This window comes from Sinocyclocheilus rhinocerous, unplaced genomic scaffold (assembly GCF_001515625.1).
Source record: "Sinocyclocheilus rhinocerous isolate Xijiao unplaced genomic scaffold, SAMN03320098_v1.1 scaffold241, whole genome shotgun sequence".
NCBI lineage: Eukaryota > Metazoa > Chordata > Actinopteri > Cypriniformes > Cyprinidae > Sinocyclocheilus > Sinocyclocheilus rhinocerous.
The window spans coordinates 121,926-130,314 of record NW_015659312.1 but is presented as its reverse complement, the minus strand read 5'-3'; the positions used below and the strand labels follow the sequence as shown (position 1 = coordinate 130,314).

The 8,389-nt window shown below is 36.3% G+C and overlaps 1 protein-coding gene across 3 annotated transcripts in view; it reads left to right on the top strand.

Annotated features, from left to right (window-relative positions):
- LOC107723432 (sodium/potassium-transporting ATPase subunit alpha-3-like) overlaps nt 1-8,389 on the top strand; it is a 39,985-nt gene that overhangs the window by 15,466 nt on the left and 16,130 nt on the right. The gene's annotated exons all lie outside the window — the stretch shown is intronic.

The window sequence follows — 8,389 nt, the reverse complement described above, 5'->3', positions numbered from 1 at the left end:
GCACCCCATTTCCATCTATCCTTCTGTACTTAGGCTACTGACGCAGCGCGCGTATCCTGTTCTGAACAGATGTAGCTACTGAATGTGAATTCGAGTCATTTGACACACACACATCTCAGAGCCGGTCCATCGCTGAAGTCCATGCGTCATAATGCGGTTACCGGGAATCTGTACTTCAGCCGGCTTATTTCCTGCATCTGTGACATAACTTCGCGCGGGTAATCACTGACAGGACAGATTTAATAGATCCAGTTCTGAATAATGACCTGAAAAGGTCGAATTTGAATTGCGGCTAATAGAGAATCATCAAAGTACAGTGTGTAACTGCGGTTGGGTGAAACGAATGTCAGGCTGAGTTGCGCAGTCATGTTCGGAATGACATGTCTGTATAACGCGGTGAGTAAGCAGGTGCATCCCGTCGCAGCACCCAGCGAGCCGAGGCGCAGTGAAAATGCCGGTGTCGAGCAGCTGATGTAGTTTATAGCCGTTGCCAGGGAACCGGAGAGACCTTCTACAGCTATTTACGCAGGAAAGATCCGTTAGAAACATTAAACATCGCAGTACTAAATGTCACAGACGCGCTGCAGTGAATGCGTCAAAACTGTACCAGCAGCTCTGAAATGATTACGCAAACAGTTTTGTCAAGTCATGGATTAATCCGAGCGCTTGTGTGTGAGTTTACCTGGTTAAACAGACATGCTGGTTACTTGCGCACAGTTTTCTTTAAGTTTGACTACGGTTTGTTTAACGTCTCTGCCGCGTGCCGATTGCTGTCGCAGTGATGCTCGTGGCAATGCACCACCATCATCATCCCAGCTGTTTTATTCCCTACAGGCCGCTTTCTGCGTCAAACACGAGGCGGAGCCACGCCAGTGGAAATTCCCGATACCGGCCTGTGATAGGCACGAGATGCGGATACGGAGAGCGAATAGATGAAATGAAATAAAGTTCATTGAGGTCATGTATTCGTGGAGTTTAAATGGGCTCTTAAACGGATAGTTCATAATAGTACAAATTTGTCTTCATATCCTCATGCAGTTCCAACCCTGTATGACTTATTTTAATGTACAAACATTAAAACCCTGTATGACTTATTTTAATGTACAAACATTAAAACCATGTATGACTTATTTTAATGTAAAAACATTAAAATAATGTAAAACATTAAATTTCAGTTATTAAATGTAGAAGAGTCTTGCCACTTGAAAAGAGCAACCAGAAGGAAACAAACACCAAGAATGTGCACAGCTTACTCTATGAAAATGTTAATCTACATGTATGCCTGTAATATACAAATTGATTCTAGTAATCTAAATTTAAAATGTTTCTTATGAGAATGTCTATAATGATTATTAATTCAGTGTAAACCCATTTAAATATTGCTTCATTAAACCAAGAGAGAGAGGGAGAGAACAGCTGGTGGCATTACAGTATGTACATTTAATCTTCAGACACGTGATGAGCATGCGTATGCGCTAGTATGAGTATGCGCTAGTATGTACATTGTGTGCCAGTATACAGTCAGTGTATGTATGCCTGTGAGTGTCCGTGGGAGGAGAGGAAGAGGAGGGGAGGAGCTGCAGCAGGACAGTGTAGCTGGGAGGAGGGGAGGGAGAGGAAGAGACACAGATCCTGTTACGTGTAATTAGCCTGGCTGAGCTTGTGTTTCCAGAGTGTGAGTCGGTTACCTGGGTACAGATGGTACGGACAACGAGTGCCTGAAGATCAGGACACAGAGGTGTCTGTAATGTGCAACTAATCATTATTTAGATCATAATGAAGTGCATAATTTAATAAGATCATAGAAAAGGTCAGACTCAGATTGTTTTGCTTGTTAGGATAGAGTTATGTTTGGTAGTATTATGTTTAGGTCGGGCTAAGTTTACTGGTATTGTATTGATAGGGATGACTTTGGTTTCAGGATGTAGAATCAGTGAATGATTATAATAAATGCAAAGATGGGTAGAATTTAGAAAAAATATTTAAAAGAAAAAAAATGTAAAGTCGATTAAGTTTATTAAGTATAATGATTATGAGTATATAGTGTTATGTAAATGTGTGTGTGTGTGTAGTAAATAAAAGTATATATAATCAATATAAGTACACTACTGTTCAAAAGTCTTAGGCCATTAGTATTTTCACCAACAACAACAAAAATGATTTTAAGCCAGTTATTTATATCTTTTGCTGTAGTGTCAGTAAATAGCAGTTTACTTTTCCAAGCATTCCTTTTGTCATTAATTGTAATAATCCAGTGAGTTTTTGTATGCACAAGGAGTCTGACAACAGCCAATGGTCCACACAGAGATCTGATCTCACCATCATCCAATCCATCGAAGAAACAGAAAAAACTGAGACAGACTAATTCCAGAAGAACTGTGGCAACGTCTGTGGCAACACTTGTAGAAACCTACCTACAAAGCTACCTGAAAAACTATGCGCAAGTGTCCCTGGGACAAAAGCTGTTTTAAACGCAAAGGGTGGTCACACCAAATGTTGATTTGATTTAGTTAAGAGAAATTGATAAATACCACAGTTTGCCACAGTTCTTCTGGATTTAGTCTGTCTGAGTGTTTTCTGTTTGTTCATGTCATTCCAGACGGACTGGATGATGGTGAGATCAGATCTCTGTGTGGAGCACTGGCTGTTGTCAGACTACTTGTACATACAAAAATCTCATTGAATTATTACAATTAATGGCAAAAGGGATGTTTGGAAATGTAAACTGATATTTCCTACTGACACACTACAGCAAATGACAGAAATAACTGGCTTAAAACCAATTATTACATATATAGTAATATAGTAATATATGGGGGGGGGGGTGAAAATACTAATGGCCTAAGACTTTTGCACAATAGTACTGTATATATAAAGTACATAGATTGTGTTTTAAATGTAATAATGCATTTAATAAATTAATAATGTAATTAATCAATGCATGCCCTCTCCGAACATCATGTCCTGAATAAATGAACATCCTGTATAACATCCGAATGGTCATGTTTCACCTTCAGTTGAGCACATAATCAATAAATAGAGCATTTCATGGCTGACTTTGTATTAAAATGACTTTACTATAGGATTGATATTACAGAATGTTTTTAGCTAATTGACTCTTACATGGAAACACCCCCTACGTCATATGCCTCTTATACCTACCAGCTTATGTTGCCGTCTCTCAATGAATCAATGTTATTGGACCACATTTAGGGGTATGAAAGATTTGTTGTTGTTAGAGGTAAAAGATGAAGAGTGTAATTTCTGCACTATGTTTACACTTTTAAGTCAACTTAAATTCAACTTAAAAGTGTCTTACTGACAATTGTCTCTGCATAAAATGACACACTTCGGCTTTAAGTGGGTTGGACTGGATCTGTTAGGTTTCATTATCACATTCTGTCCATGGGACGTCTGTGAGTGGAGAGGATACTCAAGGTCAGATTACCCTCTCCTCCTCTTTCCGCAGTGTTGATGTAGCGTAACTGCCCCCTCAGGTCCATCAGTGGGGACATGTGTGGAGGGCCTGGTTCAGGTTCCACATCCACACCACACCATCATTTATTAATGCAATCCTTTGTTGGTAGAGGAACAGAGAATGAACAGTCCATTTGTGACAGAAGGAATTCTGGGGCAGCTGACCATCGGCTCTGCTTTAACCAGAGCTGTAATAAACAATCAGTGTCAGATGTCAGAGAGAATGTGACTAAGTACTAACTAGGGAGTTAAAAGGGATGAAATGGCAAGAGAAACTGCTTATGAAGTGTGTACAGTATGTCTGTGTGAGACGGAATAAAGAGAGGAATCCTTGGACAACCCCTTTGAGACGTGAAGAATCTGTGTGTCCTGCTGTGACTGTAGTTTGGGACGGTGATTTATTGTTCCAATCAAGAACATGTACACAGATGCCCCACACTCTGGCAAAGCTGCTTGACTCTGCTGGGCTGAGTGGATGAAGTACAGACAGATGGAAGGATAGAATACTTGATAGAGAAGAACAGGAGGGGATATAGAGGTAATACTTTAAAGGGGTCATATGATGCGATTTCAAGTTTTCCTTTCTCTTTGGAGTGTTACAAGCTGTTCGTGAATAGATAAGATCCCTAAAGTTGCAAAGACTAAAGTCTCAAACCCAAAGAGATATTCTTTATAAAAGTTAAGACTGACGCGTTTCAGAAAGGCGGGGCATAGAGGAGAAACAATAATGTACAGTATGTAGAAAATAATGTGTTTTTTTAACCTTAAACCGCATAAACACATTTCATTACACCAAATACACAAAATAATGTTATTTTTAGCAACATCATATGACCCCTTTAACAAGAGGGATTATAGATTTTACTTAATGTTAATTTTAGAAAGCGCTGAACAAATGAAATTATATTGTAACAACTCCCCCTCTTTTTTCCTTTTTTCCCCCCTTTTCTTTTCAATCCTTTAAATGTGTGTGTGTGTGTGTGTGTGTGTTGGTTGGTTGAGCTGTGGAGGTGTTATGTGAGGATTCTGGGTAAAGGAATTAAATGACCTCATCATTGTAATTATTTAATCTCAGTATTCTTTATTGATGAAGGAGTTTTTTTTTCATTTTTCTTTTGGTTCAAACCAGTGATTCTGAAACTTTTTGGCTCTGTGGCTGACAAAGCAATTGAAACTAGGAGTGTCAGAAATATTAAAATAATAAAATTATATATAATAAAAATAAAATTCCATAATTCCAATAACTCAATGTTCTTCAGGATTTACGCTTTTATTCTCAATGTTTCTAGCCTTCTGTTATAACTCAAGTTTTTTTTTTAATGATTTTTTTCCTTACAAATATCGATTTGTACGCAAAATCTGTTAGTGCTTGACATAACTAGAAAATATTTTTACCATGATTTTACCATGATTTTTGAATTTGAAGGGATTAATTAAAATAAGAAATATGGCATTGGAAATGTGCTGAGGCCCTCTAGTGGGTCCCAGCCCCCTGGTTATTAAGAGCCACTGGTAAAAACAGTACATTGAAATATTCTGATTTTGTGTACACATAAAGAATATATTAGGCATATGCAATAAACATTATATATACAATAAATAATAATTTTGGATATTTTATTGATCATATAAATTAGTCTGATTTCCTCAGGTTTTGATTTTAGGTATAAAGTTTTTGTTTATGTCAGGTATTCACTTCAATAAATTCACTTCAATAAACGTGATTCTGGCTTTTTTGTGATGGAGACGATTCAGGAGGAGCTAATCCCAGTGTGCCGTAATCAGATTATTTATTCTGTACTTTGAGGCCCAGACCTAGCCTGGTCTACATCTCACAATGTAACAGATGGTACAGCAAGGTCACTTACACGCACACTCATTCAGCCACATACTGGATGAAGTGTTCAGTCTTATCTGCTCTTGAACAAGTACTTCATGACTCACACTTTTAAGGTCAGTCACCCCAGAGTCAAGCACACAAATACACACTCATGTCAGATCAAAAAGACCTTTTTATGGCTGTATCGACATGTGTAAAAGTCATTGACACACTCATAGCAATGTATCACACACCAAACAGCACTCTAAGGGCAGTACTGATGTGTCTGCTGCCATAACAGTCAAATGCTTTGTAGAGCTGGCACCGTTCTGCCTAGAGATCAGGACTAGCTGGACTGAGAAGACAAGATCTGGCAGGGATTCCCTCTGGTCCTGAACATCCTCTCAGGATACAAATACAAGCTTTAACCATGGCTAGACCATAACAATTTGTTTCTACAAGTTTTTTAGATGGAAAACTAAATTACTATGCTAAAGTGGGATATGCTCCTCATGCTAGGGAGGGAAAAGCTGAAAAAAAGTGTGATGTAGCTGCTGGCAGACATGCTGCTTCATGCTCTGTGAGCATCAGACGGGGCTGCTCATTTCATTGGCTCCCTAAGCCTAGCGTTTTAGTGCCACGTAAAATAAAAAAGAATAAATGTAAGATTACGATATTAAAGTCATAATATTTTGAGAATAAAATCAAAATTACGAGAATAAAGTCATAGCCAAACCATATGAGATTAAAGTTGTAATATTTTGAGAATAAAGTCGTAGCAATACGAGATTAAAGTCATAATATTTTGAGAATAAAGTCGTAGCAAGGCCAGTATATTGCATGAATAAAGTTAATTAACGTGAAGTGTACCTCCTTTCTGAGGTAAATACATTAATTAACTATTCACAAGCTGTTTCATTCACGGTATAATAAATGATTGGAAATAATATTTCACATCTTCAAATCCATTCATTATTTGTAGCACGCAGCCAGCCAGTAATCGCAATAAGCTTTGTTGCTTTTAATATAACAAAGCTCAGCTTTCAAATTCTGTCAGTTTTATCTTGAAATACAAATTATAAATGTGTTGTTCCTCTTTATTACAAGTTATAGCACGATATAAATGTGAAGGAACATCTGAAGGCATGAAAAAAACAGTATAATTTAATGAAACAAATGTCTCATTGTAATGAAAAGTCGCTGCTTAAACTGAGGCGAATACAGCAATCTGTCACACCGCATTAAAGAATGTGAAAAACATTATTGTAAGACGTATTGTTTGTATTTTGCTATAAAACTGAAAGAATTTGAAAGCTGAGACTTTGTTTTACATTAAAAGCACCAAAAGTACAAAGCTTATTGCTGTTATTGGGTGACTGGCGCTCTACGAATAATAAATGCATTCGAAGACATGAAATATTATTTCCAAGCCTGTGAGTACTTTATACCTGTGAGTATATGACACATGGGATGATTTCTGCTAATAATCCCACATATATTCAAATCAGTTGCTAGGCCACTGGAACTTCTCCCAGTGCTCCCAATCCGGGCCATTTGCATGCACAAAATAGACTATACTCTCAAAATATTATAACTTTATTCTCGTAATTGCTACGACTTAATTCTCGTAATTTTGACTTTATTCTCGTAATTTTGACTTTATTCTCAAAATAATATGACTTTATTCTCATAATCTTTTTATTATTTTTTATTTGCGTGCACACTAAAGAGCGTGAAAAACACATTATTGTAAGACATATTGTTTGTATTTTGCTATAAAACTGAAAGAATTTGAAAGCTGAGACTTTGTTTTACATTAAAAGCACCAAAAGTACAAAGCTTATTGCTGTTATTGGGTGACTGGCGCTCTACGAATAATAAATGCATTCGAAGACATGAAATATTATTTCCAAGCCTGTGAGTACTTTATACCTGTGAGTATATGACACATGGGATGATTTCTGCTAATAATCCCACATATATTCAAATCAGTTGCCAGGCCACTGGAACTTCTCCCGGTGCTCCCAATCCGGGCCATATGCATGCACAAAATAGACTATACTCTCAAAATATTATAACTTTATTCTCGTAATTGCTACGACTTAATTCTCGTAATTTTGACTTTATTCTCGTAATTTTGACTTTATTCTCAAAATAATATGACTTTATTCTCATAATCTTTTTATTATTTTTTATTTGCGTGGCTCTAAAACCCCATCGTAACAAATGGTGTAAAAAGATGTGATTTCTATTTAGTTTGATTAAGATGGTCCGATGATAGTTTCATCATTGCTGCAAGTTACACTGCTTTTCAAAGGTTTGGGGTCGGTAAACTTTTCTTATTTTTCTTATGCTCACAGAGGCTGCATCAGTTTGATAAAAAATACAGTAAAACAGTATTATTGCGAAATATTATTACAAGTGTCAAGCGACAGCTGATATTTTCAACCAACAGCTGAAAACTCATCTCTTTCGATGCTACTTGACTTCATCCTAAATTAAAGGGGGAAAAAACATTGTCTTTCTCTTTATTTATTCCTTCCCTTTCTAGCTTGTGCTTATTTGAACAATGCCTTAAGCTTGGTATTACGAGCACTTCCTGTGTCTGGTTGTCTCTTTAAGAAGAATCGCTTTATGTATTCCCCATTTGTAAGTCGCTTTGGATAAAAGCGTCTGCAAAATGTCTAAATGTAAATGTAAATTTAAAATAATGTTTCTTTTACTATATTTTAAAATGTAATTTATTCCTGTGATGGCAAAACTGAGTTTTCAGCAGCCATTACTGTCAAATCGTTCCAATATGACGATTTGGTATTTAAGAAACATTTCTTCTTATTATTAATGTTTAAAACAGATGTGCTGCTTAATATTTTTGTGGAAACTGTGATACAATTTTTTTCTAGGATTCTTTGATGAAAAGAAAGACCAAAATAATTTATTTGAAATTAAAATATTTTGTAACATTATAAATGTTTTTATTGTCACTTTTGATCAATCAAATGAACAATTTCTAAAAAAAAGAATTTTTTTTTTTTATTGATTTCATTTAAAAAAAATCATACTGACTCAAAATTGTACTGAAGTGACTATTCT